Source organism: Prosopis cineraria, unplaced genomic scaffold (assembly GCF_029017545.1).
Source record: "Prosopis cineraria cultivar Desert tree isolate PC_DT_omini unplaced genomic scaffold, ASM2901754v1 PC8, whole genome shotgun sequence".
NCBI classification, from domain to species: Eukaryota; Viridiplantae; Streptophyta; class Magnoliopsida; order Fabales; family Fabaceae; genus Prosopis; species Prosopis cineraria.
In genome coordinates, this window is record NW_026555339.1 from 17031792 (window position 1) to 17052092 (window position 20301).

A 20301-nucleotide genomic window follows, 5' to 3' on the forward strand; every position below is an offset into this window, starting at 1 on the left:
ATTCAATTAAAAATGTGTTATATTTTAATTTGAAGTGTGTAAGTTTTTTTTAAAAAATAAAAATTGCTAATGCTTGCTATTTATATTTTAAAATATGACCGCTCTCGTTGCCAGGAAAAGGCAGGGGACCCTGCACAGTTTCTTTGATAGACAATGATGAAGTGTTTATTATTAATAAATTTCGAACGCTTATCCTCCAATTTCAAACGTGAATGTTGTGATCTATCCATTCTCTTTATCGCCAATTATAATAAAATAATAAAAAAGATCTATCCACACTTGCCAATAAAATCAATATAAAACCGCAAACTGATACCACATTTTTTTTTTAAAAAAAAGGAAGAAGCAAAGTTGAATATTATATAGTATTATTCAACAACTGTAGTTTTTTTTAAGTTATGGATTTATTCCAATGTTTTGAAATCTTGCAGTTTTTTAAAAATAGAGTATAATAAATAAAAAATATATATAAGTAATTAGTTAGAGGATGTGCTTTCATCACTTGGTAAGTTTTATAGTTAGTTCGGATCACTAGATAGAAAACAATAATACTTCGGTCAAAACATGTTATATTAAAAAGTGAGTAGGAGGTTGGAACAGCAAGTTTTCAAAAATTAATACCAACTCTTCTTTCACTTATTCATTATAATTTCAATGATAATCATTCTCTTTCTAAAGAGATCATAAAAATAAGAGAATTTATTATATGAGACTGGATGATATAGAGAAGTAAATAATTACACAAACTAAATTGTACATCAAACATTCAGTGATAGTCTTGTTATTAAAATTTTTGATGAACCACTTTTATATCTTTTTGAGTGTTGACATAATTTGATTTTTGTTTTCCCCATTTCAAAAAAAAAAAAAAAAAAACAGAGAGAGTAAGTAGATGGCTATCATAAAAGGAACTTGCTGGAGTAATGAAAATAAATAAAAAACTACAAATGACAAATAAATTAAGAGCTGGTGAGGGGACAAAAACTGGGATCGGCATTGGGCGCCACGTGCTCATATTTTTTTTTAATGAATATAAAATAAAAAATTTAAATTTAAACTGTCCAGATTTTATCAATGGTGAATACTGTAGTATTATCCTCTAATAAGTATAAAACACAGTCCAATTTTAATATTAAATTTTTTTATAATTTTTATATATTTTTATTTTGATAAATATAATATTAAAAATTAAAATCAATAGCAAAAATCATTTGAAATTAAATGAAAAGCCAGATCACCCAACATGAATCTGAGCACGTTGCCCGCGGTGACCGTGCTCATGAATCTGAGCAGCTTAGAAGGCTCGAGGTTCTAAAAATATTAAAAAAACAAACAACAAATAAAAATATAAAATTAAGAGCTAATGAAGGGGCAAGAAACTAGGGTCCGCATTCGGCACCGCGTGCTTATATTTTTATATATTTTTATTTTAATAAATAAAAAATAAAATTTAAATTATTTAGATCTTATCAAGAGTAATAAGTATCATGATATTTAACCTCTAATAACCAATTAAATAAGTCAAATTTGATGTGAACATTTTTATAATTTTTATTTTGATAAATATAATATTAAAAACATTTAAAAATAATTTAAAATTAACTGTAAAGATCAATTAAAATGAAATGAAGAATCAAGATCCCTAAATGGCACACGGCACCAAATGCAGATCCAAGAAACTAATAACTCTTGGAGATATGCATAAAATAAAGTTATTTGATACACTAAAGTCATAACTCATTATTGAACATAAATAAAGATATGCATGAGGTCTTTTGAACGGATAGATAATATGGAATATAAAGTACTAAGTGGCATAAAAAAAAGTTATCAAACATGGGAAATTAATATGTATACATACAGTATTACGTAATTAAGAAAAAAATATAAAATCTAGGATAAATGTATAAAAACATCCAAAACAAAATTTCTTCAAAAACCTCTAGTGCCCTTAAATCAAGGATGGTGTATGAGTACTAATTAATTTTATAAAAAAAGCTAATCTTTTTTAATTTGTTAAGGGCCCATTTGTTTATTGAAAAGGAATAGATTAAAAATGAAAAATAAAAATACAATGATTAAGATTGGAAGAAGAGATTCGGGTACCTATGCCATGGGAAATTTATTCATGTACATATACAATATTAACTTATTAAGAAAAGATATGAAATCTTTGTGGGGTCATGCCTGTCGTTGATACACAGTCGATGATGAGTACTATAAATATCAATGCACATGAAGTCTTGAAACTAAGCTGAACAATAAGCATTCCCTACTTTATAGGCTATAAACCAAGAATGTCTTCCCCAAGTCCCATTTCTCAAATTGAAATTTCACGCCCCATTGCTGGTTTTAGTCCCAATATCTGGGAGTCACATCAGTTCATCTCTGCTTCTCCTGATCCTCTCATGGTAATTACACTCTTCAACACCATCTAATTTCTTATGCTTTCAATATTTTAGTTTTTTTCATGTTCTAATTGAAAGATCCTATTTTAGGGGCCATAATTTGGCAACGGAAGCTATCTTAGGTTTCATCATACGCAATTAGAGACAAGCAGCTTAAAATAATTGAACTCAATCTTGGTTTGTTATAGCTTGATATTTTAAAATTTTGGACTAACTTCAAGAATTCATAACTTATTCTATAAAATTCAGTTTGAGCTCATTCATGTCTCCTTTTAACGATAAATGAGTTAAACTTGAATTTTACTGAGCAAATTAATATAGTTTATCCGTTTACCTAAATTGCTCTGTTTTCCCTGTCTAACTTTTCAGATTTCTTGCCTTAGCTTTGTAAATTCATATCTGACTTTACTTATCCAAAATAGGTGATCTAGGACTTATAATAAATTCCTGGGTGTTTTTTATAAGATAAAAATATTTCACATGATTTTTTCTTCTCCATTTAATACAGTTTAATGAATTTTCAACATTGTCCTGTTCTTAATCATACTAAATCCAGATTTCTGAGTCCTATTTTAAAAAATTCATAACTAGAGTTATAAAACTCCAATTGACATGATATTTGACTCTTAGAAACCTTATGACTTTATATATATGGGGAAAATATGAAATATAATCTTGTATTTCCCAATTGATACAGTTTATTAAATCTTTAAGACTATATTGTTCTGGCTGTGTAATGGATCCAGATTTTATGCTTTAACTTGAAAAAATCATAACTTGAGTTATAGGGATCCAACTAACAATATCTTGGCCTTTATGGAAACATTGGGACGTGTCACATTATATAAAAGTATAAAAATATGTTTGATTGTTAAATTGATACGTGTTAATCAATAAATGTAACACTATGTAGAATACTTTTCACTGTTCCCAGATTTCCTATCTCTGGCTTGTTAAATTTATTATTTATGTTTCAGAACATCAAGTAGCATGGTTTCAAGTTTATATTAAACTTTAGCATGTTGAGTTTGATCATAAAAATCATCATAACCATTGGCATTGTTTAGGCTAGCTTTGGGACCCAAAATAACACTATGGTTCCATTCAACATTTCAAACTCAAGCTTTCCATATCCATATCTACCGTATATAAAACGTGAGTTCCTCACTTCAGTACATGATCACACTCTTAAAGGAACATAGAAACAGAATTTAATGTTTTAGTTACTTACTATACCACTTTATACAAAATTATTTACAAAACACACAGAAAAGAGTCAAGGGATTCTTTCTAATATCATGCCTTCATTTTGCTTCTTCCATGAGTTCTTTCCCTTTGCTTAAGCTTTCTAGAATGGCTGGAATATTTTGAGAGGGTGAGATTTTACAATCCCAGTAGTAACACAAGCCAAATCCACAAGTAGCATAATCCCATTCCATCATACAAACATTTTCAAATTTGCAAGCATGTTATAACTAACCATGGCATGTATTAATATTCTCACTAATTATTCGTGCATTCAGAAACAGATATACTCACATAAACGTGGCCATATACTAACAGTAAACAACTAAATACTTTTCGCAAAATAAAGCAAGAGAATATCACAATCATGCCAATACATAAACAAGTTTATGCACAAGGGATAAGGGCGACCTTGAGTTCTTAGTTTTCTTTCAAGCAAGTTTCTAACTTTGAAGTTTCTGTCCAGCACTTCCAAGTCATAACTACTTCTCTTTGATAGAGATCCCTCTTATCCTTGCTTTGACTAATCATTGAATCTACCTTCACTTTGTCCACCGCGTAAATTCTCTCCTTGAACAGATTTAACAACAATATCTAGTTAACTTGTTAGGAAAAGATGAGGAGTAGGCATTTGACGTGCTTTGGTGTAAGGAATTCATGATGGTTTCCAGTCCTTCACTTGTCTTCCATGAATAATCCCAAGTTCTCAGATTCTATTTTCTCTTTGTTCTCTTTGATACAAATTGAAGGAGTGGATCGGTGAAGAGGTCATGAACAGTTGACAAGTGGTAAATAATTTTTTCTTGCTTATCTCCTTGTGCAGCCAGCTCATGCTTCCTAATATAATTTTTAACATTACTTGCTTTAATCATGACACATAATCTGATTACAATATTTCCTTAAGAAATATATTGCTGCCACTTATTTATTTTTATCCCTTTGAAAAACTTAAGTTCACGTCTCCTACTCCCATTTAGTCTCACCTAATATAGTTTCACAACTAGCTCAAATGAATTTGGATTAGGATGACCCAAAATGCATTCTTTTCTTTCCCTTTCAACCTTTTATAATATACTTGACACTTAAATCAATTCTTCCCTTTGCTAATTTCTCCTCTTGCCACAAAATAGCTTTTTCTTCCTCCTTCTAATTTAATTTGATGCTACCTAACCTCTTATCCCATTTAATTTCGTTTAATGCCACCTATTTCCATTTTAACTAGACCTCACTAGCTAATGTAACTTGGTGCCACATAATCTCCTTACTCTTATATCTAGTATCCTAGTTTGACATCCAATTCCCACTTATTGATAAATAGCTTAATGTTTTAATTTTCTCCTTTGAATTATAAGTGGGAAATATATCTCTTTAACTTTATCTCATATTAGGTTATTTCTTTTTTTCCTTATCTAAATACATGGTAAATTTCACTAACCATAAAATAACCCGTTTTGAATAAATATTAATAAACATTTATCATCTTCAATTTTGCATTTCTCCTTGCTTAAAATATTAATTTTGATGACCTAATAATATAACTCACATCAATTTAGTATGAAGGTTCTCCCCAATCCACGCAATAATTTAGGGTGTTATTGGTTAAAGTCAAGAATCTTCACAATTTAGTCCCTACCAGCTTTGACTTTCTCTTTTCGAAATTTTTCTTTGTATTCTCAGGCATTTCTATACTTTAATCGAGAATTTCATGTGTGTCCTCACTTTCCATAATTTATAATCTAATAAATTATATATAAAACTGAACACGTAAATTTCACTTATCTTGAGTTTTTTTTTTAATGGAGAATTCTATTATAGCTCTGATTTAGTAGTCTAAAATGACCTTCTTATCAAAACTTCTTGTTATTCTTACAAGCACTCAGGTCTAAGTTTAGGGATGTTACACTAATTACTCAAGTAAAAGTTAAGATAACTTTGACGTTATATAGAATTATGGCACAAGGATATATATAAATAAAAATTATCTTTTCTTTTATCAAGAAAAGTTTAGATGAATTGAGTCTCGAGGTCTCAGTAGGGTCTGGGCATGCCTCTTAGCTCAATGAGCACTTATAGGTACTTATAGATTGGCAATGAGATTTGATGCCATGGTCAACCTTATAGATCATGGACCTGATCCTTATAAACTAAACCAACCTTTTGAAAAGTCAGTTGGGAATTTGATTACAAAAGTGAATTGTGTATATCAAATTTTTACTGTCAATATACAAACAAACCACTTGGAAAATCAAGAAAATATATTTGAGATTTTTTGTAATGTTATTTGGGAATTTACAAGAGTCATTTGTGAATCACAAGCCAATCACTTGTAATTTTTTTTACTATCAATATATATATAAATCACTTGAGAAATCTACAAAATATACTTGGGATTGTTTGTAACATCATTTGGAAATTTATGACAGTTCATTGTGAATTGCAAGCCAAGATACTTGAGAATTTTTGTAAGGTTAGTTGAGAATTCACAAAAGTCCATTGTGAAGTTCAAGCTAGTTAACAAAAGAGAATTTATTGCAAGTAAAAATTATTAGAATTTAAAAAATTCAAGGTCTGTAATTGTCATTCTTCCAAAAAATAATTGTGACATCAGAACATCACAAGGGGTATTATAGGCTCCCAAGCTAAAAAAAATATTTATTCCATCAGATTATGCCTTAGTTACATAATACCTCATGAAGTTATCTTTGAATTCCTTTTGGTGCAAAGACATACCTTTCATTAATTTTCATGGCACAGAATGGAGAGCTAGACATCCAACAGCAATTGCAACATTTCAAGGACCGAGTTCAAAAACTAATACTCGCACAAGTCACGGATCCTAAGCAAAAATTGAACTTGATCGACAATATTAAATGTTTAGGCGTGTCGTATCATTTTGAAAGTGAGATTGAAGAGATATTACAGAACATGCATCAGAATCCTCCTCCCTTTGAAGGAAAAGATCTTGAAACCATTTCCCTCTGGTTTCGTTTGCTTAGGCAACATGGTTATCACACACCATCGGGTATGTGCTTAATTATATATGGTGATGCTATTTGTATCATTTGCAAGTTCTTAGCATGCTTTTGGAACTCTTTGTTTCTAAAATAGAGACATATATAGATGTATTTGATCAATTCAGCGATGAAAATGGTGATTTTAAGAAGTCATTGATTGAAGATGTGGTTGGAATGTTGAATTTATACGAGGCTGCACATTTTGCCATCGATGGAGAAGATGTTCTTGACAAATCTATACACTTCACTACTTATCACTTGAAGTCAAGGCTAAACAACTTGAGCCCTACCCTTGAACGAAAAGTAGTTTATGCATTGAACTACCCTATTTGTAGAAGTATACCTAGATTGGAGTCCAGACATTACATTCCTATGTATTCAGCAGAGGCTTCTCCAAATGATCCTTTGTTAGTATTAGCCATCATTGACTTTAATGCTGTACAGGCACTACACAAGAAGGAGCTAAGCCATGTCACTCAGTAAGACCAATTTATTGATGAGTTGCTTCTATAAAGTTAGCTAGCCATTGTACTAAAAGTGCAAGTTTAACTAGTACTTGTATTGCAGGTGGTGGAAAAAGTTAGACTTTCAGATGAAAGTGCCATATGCTCGGGATCGGGTGGTTGAAGCTACTTTTGGCCATTGGGTATATATTTTGAGCCTCAATATAAAATTGGAAGGACAATTATGGTCAAATTCATAGCTATTCTTGCAGCGGTTGATGATACATATGATGCATATGGCACAGTTGAAGAACTTGAACTATTTACGCAAGCAATCTGCAGGTTAAATAATTTTAGAATGATATTAACTAATTATTAATACAAAAAACTCACCCTCATTATTTTTCTGTCTACTTGGTCTTTGAATATGCATAATTTTAAAATTAGTGTTTATGTAGTTTTTGGAATTATATTATCAAAAGATATAGTTTTTCAATACATGTTTTTTTATCATTCATAGTTAGTCAACAAAATAAAGCTGATATAGTCACTTCAAATTGATTCTCAGATGGGATTCTAGCCCGCTGGAGGACCTTCCACAGTGCATGAAAGTGGTATTTCAAGCTATGTTAGAGCTATTTAAGGAAATGGAGGTTTTGACATTTGAAGAAGGAAAATCATGCTTTGTTCCATATGTTAAACGAGCTGTAGGAATTTTTATTTAAACATGCATTACATTTTCCAAATTATTTATAAACTTTATTTGTAGGTTTAACTTTACTAATGTCTTTATTATAATCATAGTTTCAACAACTAGGAGAAGCTTATCTGATTGAAGCCAAGTGGCGTAACCAAGGTTACGTCCCAACATACGAAGAGTACATGGAAAATGGAATTGTGACATCCGTTTGTCCTTTTCTTTTGACAACTTGCTTACTTGGCCTTGGGAATTTGGCAACCAAAGATGTGTTTGATTGGATTTCCCATGTTCCTAAAATGGTAAGAGCATCATCTATTATCACTAGAGTGATAAATGACATGGGTTCTCACAAGGTACGATGTTAACATTTTAAATTTTAAATAACTTGACATTGTGAAGAAACTCCTAAAATATTTTTCTAAGTACTGGGTTTTTTGGTTTTGGTTTGTCAGTTTGAGAAAAAAAGATTACATGTTGCCTCTGCAGTAGAATGTTTGATGAATCAACATGGGATTTCAGAGCTAGAGGCCTATAAATTATTGCAAAAAGAATTAGGAGATGCATGGAAAGATATTAATGAAGAATACTTGAAGGAAAAATTTGTTCCAAAGGCTGTGCTTCAATGTGTGATGAATTTCACAAGTATTCTAGAGTTGGTGTATGGAAACTTTTCAGACAAATATACACATGCAGAATTGTTAAAAGATCATATTGCAGCACTAGTTGTGGATCCTATTGGCAATTAGCAGTGCAAGTTAATGCTTCAAACATATGTGATGGATTTTCAAATCAAATACTAAAGTCTATGCAATGGATCAACATTTGGAAATAAGGTTTTTGTGGTGTGTGTAAATATCAATATAAGCATGTGAATCATATCATTGTTGTTCAAGACTTCTGGCTTTCCTTTATGGCTAGTTTGGTGTACTGGAATTGAGGCTAGAGAAGTGGAAGTGGAAGTAGAATCATAAAAAAAGGTTGTTTGGTGCAATGGAACCCACTTTTATGTGGAACTCAGTTCTATCAAATTTGATAAAACTGAGTTCCATAGCCTACCCTATGGAACTAACTTGAGTTCTTTGGAAGTGATTTTTTTTTTACCATTATACCTTAAATTTTTTTACCAATTGACAATCCTGACAATCATTTCTCTTCTCCCAACCCGACGTCCTGACAGCCTCCCTCCTCATTCTTCAACATGACTTCGACGCCCTCTCTAAACCTGACAGCTTCCTTCTCTAGCGTGACTCCGACATCTCCCTCTCTAATGTGACTTCAAAATCCTCCCTCTCCTATGACCTCTCTCTCAGTGGTCTCTCAACAAGATGCCCTCTCTCATCAATGACATCTCTGATAGCGTCCCTCTCCGATGACATTTCTCTCAATGGTTTCTCAACGTAACTGCCTCTCTCTCGATAATGTCAACACTATCTAATTTGTGATAAGATGATTATATCTAAACCTAAGGTTAGAGGGATAACATCCAACGGTCTCTCAACCTAACTCAATTATTCTAACCACCAATGCTAAACTCGAGATCAGAGTTTTATGCCAGAAAGCAACAATTAAAAATGGTGTTTGATGTCTGTGAAAATTAAATTGTTTTAGGTATTTTTGTTTTCAACAAATTTGGGTTTGAGGTGAACTGAGGTTGATTTTTCAATTTGATTATTGTGATTGATGTTCGTTGAGGGGTTTGACTTTGCCAACGGTGGAGAAGGTTTTCCAATGGCAATGGATTTGTGTAGGAAGAGGGATTTTTCTTGAGAAGGATAGTTTAGTAATTTCATATCATGATTACATTTTTTAATTAAAATTTATGTAACACTTCCATGTGCATACCAAACATGTTTTCAAATTTCACTTCCACCCCATTTTCTCTTCCCCTTTCACTTCCACTTTTATCAAAAACTCTTCCAGCGTATCAAACGAGCCATTATTTTCTTGGATTGTATAATAATTATGCTTAGGAGTACATAATTGAAAATAGAAGCAATAATACTATTCATCTTTTATAACACATGTGAGGTGTTTCTATTGATAGTTGAAGAACTATTGGCTTGTGGAAATACTTGCTTAGCCTTATAGAAAATGACCAAATATTTTATGTCTTGTGATATTGAAAACCTTGCACCAAATTAATTATTGCTTAAAATATAACACAACAAACTCCACAATTATATATGTTAGAGAATCAGTCCATAAACGAAGGCCCAAGACATCTAAGCCCAAGGTTTCTAGGTCCAAGTCACTGAGTTAGGTTTAGGGTTCATATAACCTCTGTATATATTACCATCGCCAGTGGTCTGAAATAGTTTCTTGGTCATTATTTTATTTGTTGTGTTGTCTTTATCTCATTGGACTAGGTGTCCACCTTCTATATTATTTATTCTTGTGCACAAATAATCCCAATGAGGGAATAGAGGAACCTTATTTTGTATTATTCTTGAAAGTTGCCTTGGTAGCGTGAATCTCACGCCTCTCTCCAATATGAGCAATGCTATGGCTCACCTTGCTATTAGGTCTAACAATTAATTTTATGGTTGTGGCAATGGAGGCTCTTGGCATGGCCATGATTGCAATCGAGGTAGCAGGGGTCGAGGATGAGGGGCTAGAAACCAAAATGACAATGGCAAAAATGGAAATGGAGGTAATCGCAACAAAGTGGAATGTTAACTTTGCCACAAATTTAGACATGAAAGTATTGATTTTGCATCATATGATCGGAATTTCTTTTATGGTGGCTCCTGCAACAATCAATCTGATCCAGCTGCCTATTTGGCCTCACCTGCTTGAGAGACTTAATTGTGATATGGGTACCCCTGCCACCGGAAATTATTACAGGTACATATAGTGTATTTAAGAAAAGATATGAAATCTTTGTGGGGTCATGCCTGTTGTTGGTACATAGTTGATGATGAGCACTATAAATATCAATGCACATAAGGTCTTGAAACTAAGCTAAACAATAAGCATTCCCTACTTTATACGCTCTAAACCAAGAATGTCTCCCCCAAGCCCTGTTTCTCATATTGAAATTTCACGTCCCATTGCCTTTTTTTTCCCCCCAATATTTGGGAATCACATTTGTTCGCCTTTGCTTCTCCCGATCCCGTCAACGTAATTGCACTCTTCGACCACCTCTAATTTCTTTTGCTTTCAATATTTTAGTTTCTTTCATGTTTATAATTATTAATCAACTTGCTCTATATATTTGTTATCAGAAATCAACAAGGCTAAAACACTTACTTTTTATTTATTATTAACCCGTGTTGAGTACAAGTTAAGATAAGTTTGACTTTTGATAGAATTACGGTAGAAGGATATATAAAAAAAATTATCTTTTAGTTAAATTAAGATCATATTTGGAGCCTCTAATGCTCCTTATAACACCACAACTTCCCAATAGTTTTTTTTTTCTTTTGATAATTTAATTATATATCAAATGATAAATATTTTAATATCTTAAGTGATGAAACGATGTAGTTTTGTAATAATTTTTTATGATTTTTCAAAGAAAATACCGTAGCTTTCTTACTATAATAAGCCTTGAAGGTATCTCCTCATTAATTTTCATGGTGCAGAATGGAGAGCTAGAAATCCAAAAACAGCTACAACATTTGAAGGACGAAGTACAAAACTTAATACTCGCACGAGTCACAGATCCTAAATAAAAATTGAACTTCATCATAATTTGCTTCAAAGTTTTCTCCACACTAGTTTTATATGTTCTTCAAGGATTCGGCTTGAAATCAAAGCTATTTAATCCTCGTGGGGTTAAAATCAAAGACTAAAATGATCATTTTTGAATAATTCTTGCTCTAGACACCAATTTAGAATAACAAAGAAAACTAAGGGATCAAAAGCATATATGCCAGCCTATACAATTGAATTGACGAATGCTGATACAAACTTTATGATATTAAATTTATTTTGGATGACGTCAGAACACGGAGACGAATAGAGAGCTCCTTCCACAACTTAAAAAGCAGAAAATGTCATATATCACAAAACGTTATCTTTTTCCCCACAATGCCTTCTTTCGACATTTGAAAGTGATCTGACTTTCTTTTGGAAAAAAAGAAAATGTTTTTCTTACTGTTAATTAAAATTAACGATGACTATTAATTGATTAAAAAATTACAAAAAAGAACATAAAAGATTATAGGAATGGATCTAAAAAATTATAAATAAGCACCATATAAAAAATTAATATGTTTTCTAAATTAAAAATAAACCAAAAGACAAATGTTATTTTTTTTACATGGAAGAGATTAAAATTCAATTTTGACCAAACACTTTCACAGCTACTGGGTGATTATCGGATAATCATTAGTTCATTGCTGACACCAATATAGGTAAGTGATTAAAAAATAATATTTTTTTTAATAATATATTATTAAAATATTAATATTTTAACTTTTAATAGTTTAAATATTATTATTATTATTATTTATAACTATTCCTCCAAAACTTATAAATCCTGTTCATAAATGAATACTTTTTAACCACTCAACTAATTTTAATGGTCGAAAAAACTATTATCATTTGTAAAAAAATTGAATTTCAGTTTTAGATCTCAATAGTTAAATTGTAATTTTTTGGAGAATTTGTAAATCTACAAAGTTACCTTGTAAATTATGTGGGAAGATTTGTAGATAATAACAATATTTAAATTATTATATATTAAATTATTAACATTTTAACAAGATATTATTAAAACAAATATAATATTTTATAAATGATAGCCTGTGAAAGTAGCTTGTTAAATGGCATTTTGGTCTTTTATATGAGAAAGAAATAACACTTGCCTCATGATATTTATTTATAAATTAAGAAACTTAATTGGTATTAATTTTCTTACAAGATACTTATTTGTAATTTTTGAACATTTTCTATAATTTTTGAAATCTTTTTATGATAAATGACTAGTCAAGATTAACACTTGTTAACGATATGAGAAACATTACATTGTTTTCAAAAAATTTTAAAAAAAGTATTGTACCAAAAATGGATTTAGGGTCCAAGACCTATAGTTTAAAATTAAAACTGTCATTTAACCCTAAATTAATATATTACAAATCAAAATATAGTTAGGCTAACTTTAAAATCATTTTTATCTAATTTTTTATATTTTTTGTCATTATTATTATAAATTGTAATTTGAAAACTTTAAGTACATAAATGTTATAATTTTCTGTCTTTCTATCAGTAAAATGGTAAAGAAAGTCATAAAACATGAACATTCCCCAAAAAAAAAAATTAAAAAAGGTAATCAATATGACACACACACGCAAATGTGTGTGTATATATATTAGACAGAAGCGTACATAATTTACAAAAAAAAATTATATTATGTTTATTAAATAATGATTATTTGTTCCTTTCACTATCTGATTTCTATGGATGATGGACGTAACAATGTTACCCTTCACATTATTGGTCAACATCTCCTGCTTGCAAAGAAAATAAAGAAAAATGTAATGAAAGTGACATACATCTAGAAGGGAGCAACCTATTGCATAAATTAAGTTTTGTTTTCATTAAGAAATAATTAAACGTTGGTTTCCACCATCAAGCGTAGCAATATCCCGTTCCCACTATTGATCAACCGCCAAACGTCATTGACCACTTCTTTCCCTTAAAAGCTGAAATTAATTAGATCAACGATACGAGTTGAATTTACCACTTGAACACTATTATATTTCTCGACTGCGCGTATTTTCTTTTTTCGTGCAGTCCAAACTTCTCAATGGCAATTTTCTCTGGAACAACCTCTCTCTCCTCTTCAATGAACTCAACAATCCATCCATGGAAGTATCGCGTTTTCTTGAATTTTTGTGGAAAGGACACCCGCAAGGGCTTCACAGGTCATGTATACGCTGCTCTACAACAAAGGAGTATCATAACTTGCATAGATGAGGAGCTCGAAAGAGGAGAGATGATTTCCAATCAACTAATTCAACCAATTGAAGAATCTCTTATCTCTATTGTTATTCTTTCCCCAAATTATGCTTCGTCTCGTTGGTGTTTGGTTGAACTTCAAAAGATTCTTGACTGTAGAAAGTCTATGGTAGAGAAGTTATCCCAGTCTTTTATAAGATTGATCCATCTGATGTACGTTATCAAAGAGGTGCCTTTGCGAGTGCCTTTGAAAAACATAGCAAGAGATTTGCTGCAAACAAAGAGAAGGTGCAGAGATGGAGATATGCCTCAGAAGAAGTTGCAAATATATGTGGCTATGACTCTACAAATCAGTAAGTTCTTTGCAACAGATATTGACTATAAGTTATCATAGCGCTCTTTTGTCAGCTTGCCGTACAAGGATGATAAAGCATATGTTTTTATGATTATTCATACATGGTACATGCAATTACGGTTTATTATCAGTATGATTTGGTAAATATTATATCTTCCTCCTTTCTTCCAATGGTTTCTGATCATTTTTCAAATGATTAAGTGGGAACAAATGCTGGTACACAAATTAGGAGAATTTGAAACCTGGTCATTATCACATCCCACTTCACTCTAATCGTTTAATTAAGCTTGCCTTAGGTGTCGCATAGATCTTTGCTTACACTTTATCTTCACTTTATTAAGGAAAAAAAATGAGACAAAATATATAAATAGAGAGCATGTTTTCAAATTAAGGTCAATTATATGTTTAGTGAGAATATGCATAGGTTCTTTTAACCTGATTATATTGCTCGTCAGGAGATCTGATATGATGTGACCTCGCAACTTGTCAAGCATATATCACTTTATTTTTCCTAATTTCCATGATCTTTTAATTCTGAGGCAGCAACTTGATCATTTTCATAGTTTTCTATTTGTTTATTCGTGGAAAAATAATCTAGTGCTGGATATTGTTGATTTGGATTTGAGCCATGTAGAGCACCAATTGGAGGAAAACATCAATTTCTCAAGGTAAATTTTTTTGGGAATTCACAAAACTTAACTCAATATATTACTTAATGAGTATTGAATAATTTTCACTTAGCTTGCCATAGGCAATTTTTTCCCTCAATTATTTTTATATTAACACATTTTATTTGCTTTGATCACCAAGTTTAAAAATCATGAAAACATGGATTTGCTCTAGTGGTCGCTAGATTGTTATTTGCTTTGGATATAATAACCCTCGATCATTCATTTCTTCCATTTAGGAAAGAGACAAAACCCATTGAAGAAATTATTGAAGCAATATGGGCAAAGTTACAACCTAAATTACCCTATTGTTTTGGAAACGAGCTTGTGGGCATTGATTCAAGGGTAGAAGAATTAATTTCACTTTTAAGGATTGGATTGGGTGACGTTCGCTTCATAGGAATATGGGGTCTGAGTGGTATTGGCAAGAAAACTCTTACTAGAGTTATATATGATAAAATATGTTACCAGTTCAATATTAGTTGTTTTCTTGCTGATATGAAAGAAAAATGTGAAACCAAGGGTTTGGTTGGTTTGAAAAGAATACTTCTTTCTAAACTCAAGATAAAAGGCCTTGAAGTTGATGATGCATATGAAGGAAAGAAAACAATAAGAAACTTGTTATGCACAAAAAGGTTCTAGTTGTGTTAGATGATCTGAGTGAAGTAAGCCAACTAGAGAACCTTTCGATAAAACAAGCTTGGTTGGGTCATGGGAGTAGAGTAATTGTGACAACTAAAAATATGCATATACTAACAGCACATGGAGAATTTGAAATGTACAAAGCTGAATTATTAAGCCTTGATGAATCTCTTCAACTCTTTTGCAAGAGGGCTTTTAAAAGAGATAAACCTCTAGAAGGTTATTTGAAGTTGTGTAAGAGTGTAATTTGCCTTGCTGAAGGCCTTCCTTTAACTCTTGAAGTGTTGGGTTCTTATTTTTGTGGAAGAACTGAGCTTGAATGGAAAGTAGCTCTAGAGAAAATTAAAGAGTTTCCCCCAAGTAACTTTCTAAAGAGACTTAGAATAAGTTATGATGCACTGGGCAATATGGAGAAGAAAATATTTTTTGACATTACATGTTTTTTTAAGGGAATGATTAAAGACCATGTGACACAAATATTTGAAATATGTGGTCTTTATCCCGCACTTGGAATAAGAGAACTTATTGAAAAGTGCCTGTTAATTGAATATCATTCTGATCATGGTATATGCCATTTGGGTATGCATGATATCCTTCAAGAAATGGGCAAGAGTATTGTTCTAGATGAATCACCCAATGATCCTTGTAGATGCAGCAAGTTATGGTCACTAGAAGACATTGAAGGTGTGATGATGACAACAAACAAAGTAATTTAATTCATTATATTGAAAATTTCCTTCATGTATTTTCTAAATTTTATTTATCATTTTTTCCTCCTTAATTACATGGATCATATTCTTTTACTTCTTAGGGCTCTAATTTTGTAGAAGTTATACATCTTCAATCATCTATGCCATATGAAGCAAAATGGGATCCTGAAGCATTCTTCATAAGGTATAGTCTTAGAATACTCATCATATCATGTGACGTGTAACTTCCCCATGGTCTCAAATGCCTTCCTAGTTCATTAAAAATTCTTGAGTGGAAGACATATCCGTTGAAATCTCTTCCATCTATTGCTCATCTAGGTCAACTTGTTGTCCTTAAAATGCATCACAGCAAGATCAAGCAATTTTAGGATAGGTCAAAGGTAAGAATTCTTTTCATTTTTTTACCTACTCTACTCTTCTCAATATTGTTACAATTTTCTTAAAGCTAATCCCTTTACATTTTCATTATCAGATGCTAGAAAAGTTAAAGTTCATTGATCTAAGTTATTCTAAAGATTTCATTAGAACTCCTGATTTTTCAATGCTTCCTAGTCTTAAGCAACCAATCCTTGAAGGTTGCCTAAAACTTGTTGAGGTTCATTCATCACTCGGACAACATAAAAAACTTGTTGTATTAGACTTGAAAGATTGTAAGAATCTTAAAGTTCTTTCAAATAGAATGGAAATAGATTCATTGAAGAAACTAATCCTTTGTGGCTGCTTAAAACTAAAAAAGCTTCCAGAGTTTGGAAAAAACATGAAAATTGTCCTTGATGCACAAAATTACAAAGCTCTTATTTTCCTTTCAAGTTCCACTTGTGATTTGAAATCTTGATATTTTAGGTTGCTTAAATTTTCCCCATTGCCATAAAATTTGGATGAAAATGAGTGTTTGGAAGAGCTAGATGTGAGTGGAATTGCAATTAGAGAAATACCTTCATCCATCATTGGCCTAAGAAATTTAAAGCTTCTACGTTTGAATGGTTGTAAAGGTCTAGGTTTCACATCTAATTTATTATGGAACTTGCTGTCCCTAATTCAAAGAATATTTGGGTTTGGTATTCATGAAAATCCCATAAGGTTGGCATTTCCTCCTTTCATCTTTCATTTAACATCATTGAAGGAATTGAATATAAGCAACTGTAATATAAAATACGGATCAATTCTAAATGATCTTGGCTGCCTCTCATCATTAGAAGTCCTTAATCTAAGTGGAAATGATTTTGGCAACCTACCTACTGGCAACTAGGTTCTTCCCCCATCATTCTCTTATCTTTCCTCATTGAAGATATTAGACTTGAGTCATTGCAATCTCAATGATGGATTAATCCCTGATGATCTTAGTTGCTTATCATCATTGAATGAACTTCATCTAATGCAAAATAATTTTACTCATCTCGCTACACGATGTGTTTCTAATCTTTTGTTTCTTCATCCTCTTCATTTAAGTCATTGTCTACAGCTTAAATTTTTGCCAGACCTTCCACCAAATTTAGAATGAATTGATACAATTGCCTATCATTCAATACAATCTTTATCATTCACTGAGCTACTATTGAAGTGCATTGCATTTGCATTTGCAAATGATTCATCAGTAGTATCTTTTTCAAAGAGGAAAATGAATATCATGCAAATTGTTTCTTACTGGATTCTAGGGAGTGAAATCCCATCATGGTTCCACAATCGAGACTTTCATGTTCTTGATAAAATTGATAGGTTTCGAGATAACCATGTTGTACAAACTTCTAATAGAGAAATCTCAAGTCAAAGGTTTCAAGACATCAAGAATGATGTTGTACATGCCGATTCCATTGTGTCAATAAAAGTAGATGTCTCCTAATTTTGTCATTTAAGTGAAAGATGGGGAATTTCTCTATGCCTTGCTGTACAAGATATGGCGCTAGCCCTTGCAAAGTCTAATGAAGGCGCATTATGTCTTAAACTTAATTTGACATCTAAATATTCCCAACATGAATTTTTCAAAAAAGAGATTGAATGGATTGTTGCTTTCCATGGCAATCCCCACCAAATGATGACTATGTGCTTACCCGTAACAATTTTGCAATTGATTACAACCAATTTGAACTAATATTTTATACTCAAACAAATAAGCGTGCAGCCATGAAAGAAGATTTGGATGTAAAAGCTAATTGTCAGAATCATTGTAAGTTTATAATAAGCAAATGTGGTTGCGTGTTATATGCAAGGAAGATGTTGAAGAATTGCTTAGAACAATGCATATATGCAGCACTAGTGGTAACAATGAAATCCCTTTTGAACAAACTATTAATGCCTAATGGGAAGAGATTCCATCAAAGGGAAGACTTGCAAAATGAAGTTGCTTTCATTGATGTGGAAACAGGAACATATTCTACTCGACAGAGAAAGGTAGACAACTTTCAATGACTAGTAACTTAATTTTTTTTTTTTGGAAATTGAGTAGGAAGAGGGATCATTAGATGGAGATGAGATCTAATGGTTATTATCTAATCTAGATTTATTTTAAAATAAATCATGATTTAAATTTGAACAATGGACAATTGAATGCTCTTTATTTTCAATAACCATGTATTTGAATTTCAAATTCTTGGAGCCACCAAATAGTTGACCATTAATGAATTTAAATCATGTTTATTGTAATCAATAAAATTAATCATGTTTAATGGTGATTAATGGAATTATTCTTCTATTATAAAGAAGAGACTACTAGATTAGGAAATTATGCAATTTTAAAATTTGTCTCTCTCCATAATCCTACCTATTTCTTACTTCAAAATTCGCATGGTTAAGGAGGCTTTTGAAGTTGCTGTCTGTACTTCTCTATAGTGCTTGGGATAACTCCTAGGGGTGATTTGTTGGATGGCTTACAGCAAATATAGTGGGGGGCAAATAACACCTTAAGGACATTTTGATACATAGTGTCTATTCTAACACTTATATCATTGGCCCTTTACTTTCTTATTGCCTTGAAATGTGTATGCTAAACTTCTTTTTATCTGTGAAGTCAAATGTAATAACCCAAAAAATTCAGTTAGAAAATTTGAAAATTAATGATAAGGTAATTTAATGATATTTTTATATTTATGGAGCAAATTGATCAAGATTAAATTGTTAGCTTAATGGTAATTATTATTATTGTCTTTAATTCCAAGGTTCTCAGTTCAAACCTTATGTCCCAAAATGGGATTTTATTTTTTCTTCTTTTCCTTTTGAAATTACCATTGTACCCCTCTTCAATCTAATTTGTTTCCATATTCTCTTCCTTCTCTTTCATTTGTGCTAACAGAAAAGTAGCTGGGGCTAGAAGTTTCAAGAATCATCCCCATAAACCCTTGTCATCTACTATCTCTCCCTTTTGTTTATAGCCATTGCCGATGTGGGTGCTTGTCGTTGGCGTGGACACCCATCGTGACTCTGTCTACCATTACTGTGTGCAGCCCTTAGCTTCCTTATCCTCCCCTTTCTCTTCTCATCAAATCTTCTTCTTTCCTATTTGTCCAATAGCTACAAGGGTGTGCTATAAACCTCCTCCCCTCCTGCATTGCATGGCCATGGTTCACTACCGTAGAGAGCTATCGAACCTCCTTCCTTCTCTCTCATTTAATGTGTTCATGAGTGGCAAAGAATAGGGGAGCTCGACTACTATTCTTGGAAGTTTGACTATGAATTTCCTCCCTGTTATGTGCTGCAAACTTCCTCCCCTTTTTGCTATTGTAAATTGAGGTGAGGTTTTCGTTGTTGCTCTATACATGTTTGTGCACTAAGATGTAATGGCTATGAAATTTTTCCTTGTGCTTTTGTGTTTGTTAAATTGAAGGGAAACTTGATTAAGTTGAAACTTTTAGGTATGAAGAGCAAGATCATGTTGGTGTAGGTTTGAATTTTATTTAGTTTGATTTGATTGTTAATGCTGGAAAATTTTGGATAAGTGATAGGAGGGGTCAAGAAGCTTCATTGATTGAACTAGGAATTGACACCCAGAAGGTGTTTGATAAAATGCCCATCAAGAGAATTTTACTTGTTTTTGCATTTTTTTGAAATTTCATTGGTTCCTATGAGAAATATGTTAGCATTTTAGACTATTGGCATTTTTTAAATTCCAAGCAAGGATCATGGCTCATTATTGGAATTTCAATAATTTAGGTTTGAATTCATCCTATTAAATACGAAATATCCATGGGTGGAAAAACACAATTTCTATGGTTTCCCAAA

General features: G+C 31.8%; 1 pseudogene; it reads left to right on the forward strand.

Annotated features, from left to right (window-relative positions):
• Nucleotides 1–2268: 2268 nt before the first annotated feature.
• On the forward strand, nucleotides 2269–19941 carry LOC129319056 ((-)-germacrene D synthase-like; annotated as a pseudogene).
• The last annotated feature ends 360 nt before the right edge of the window (nucleotides 19942–20301 follow it).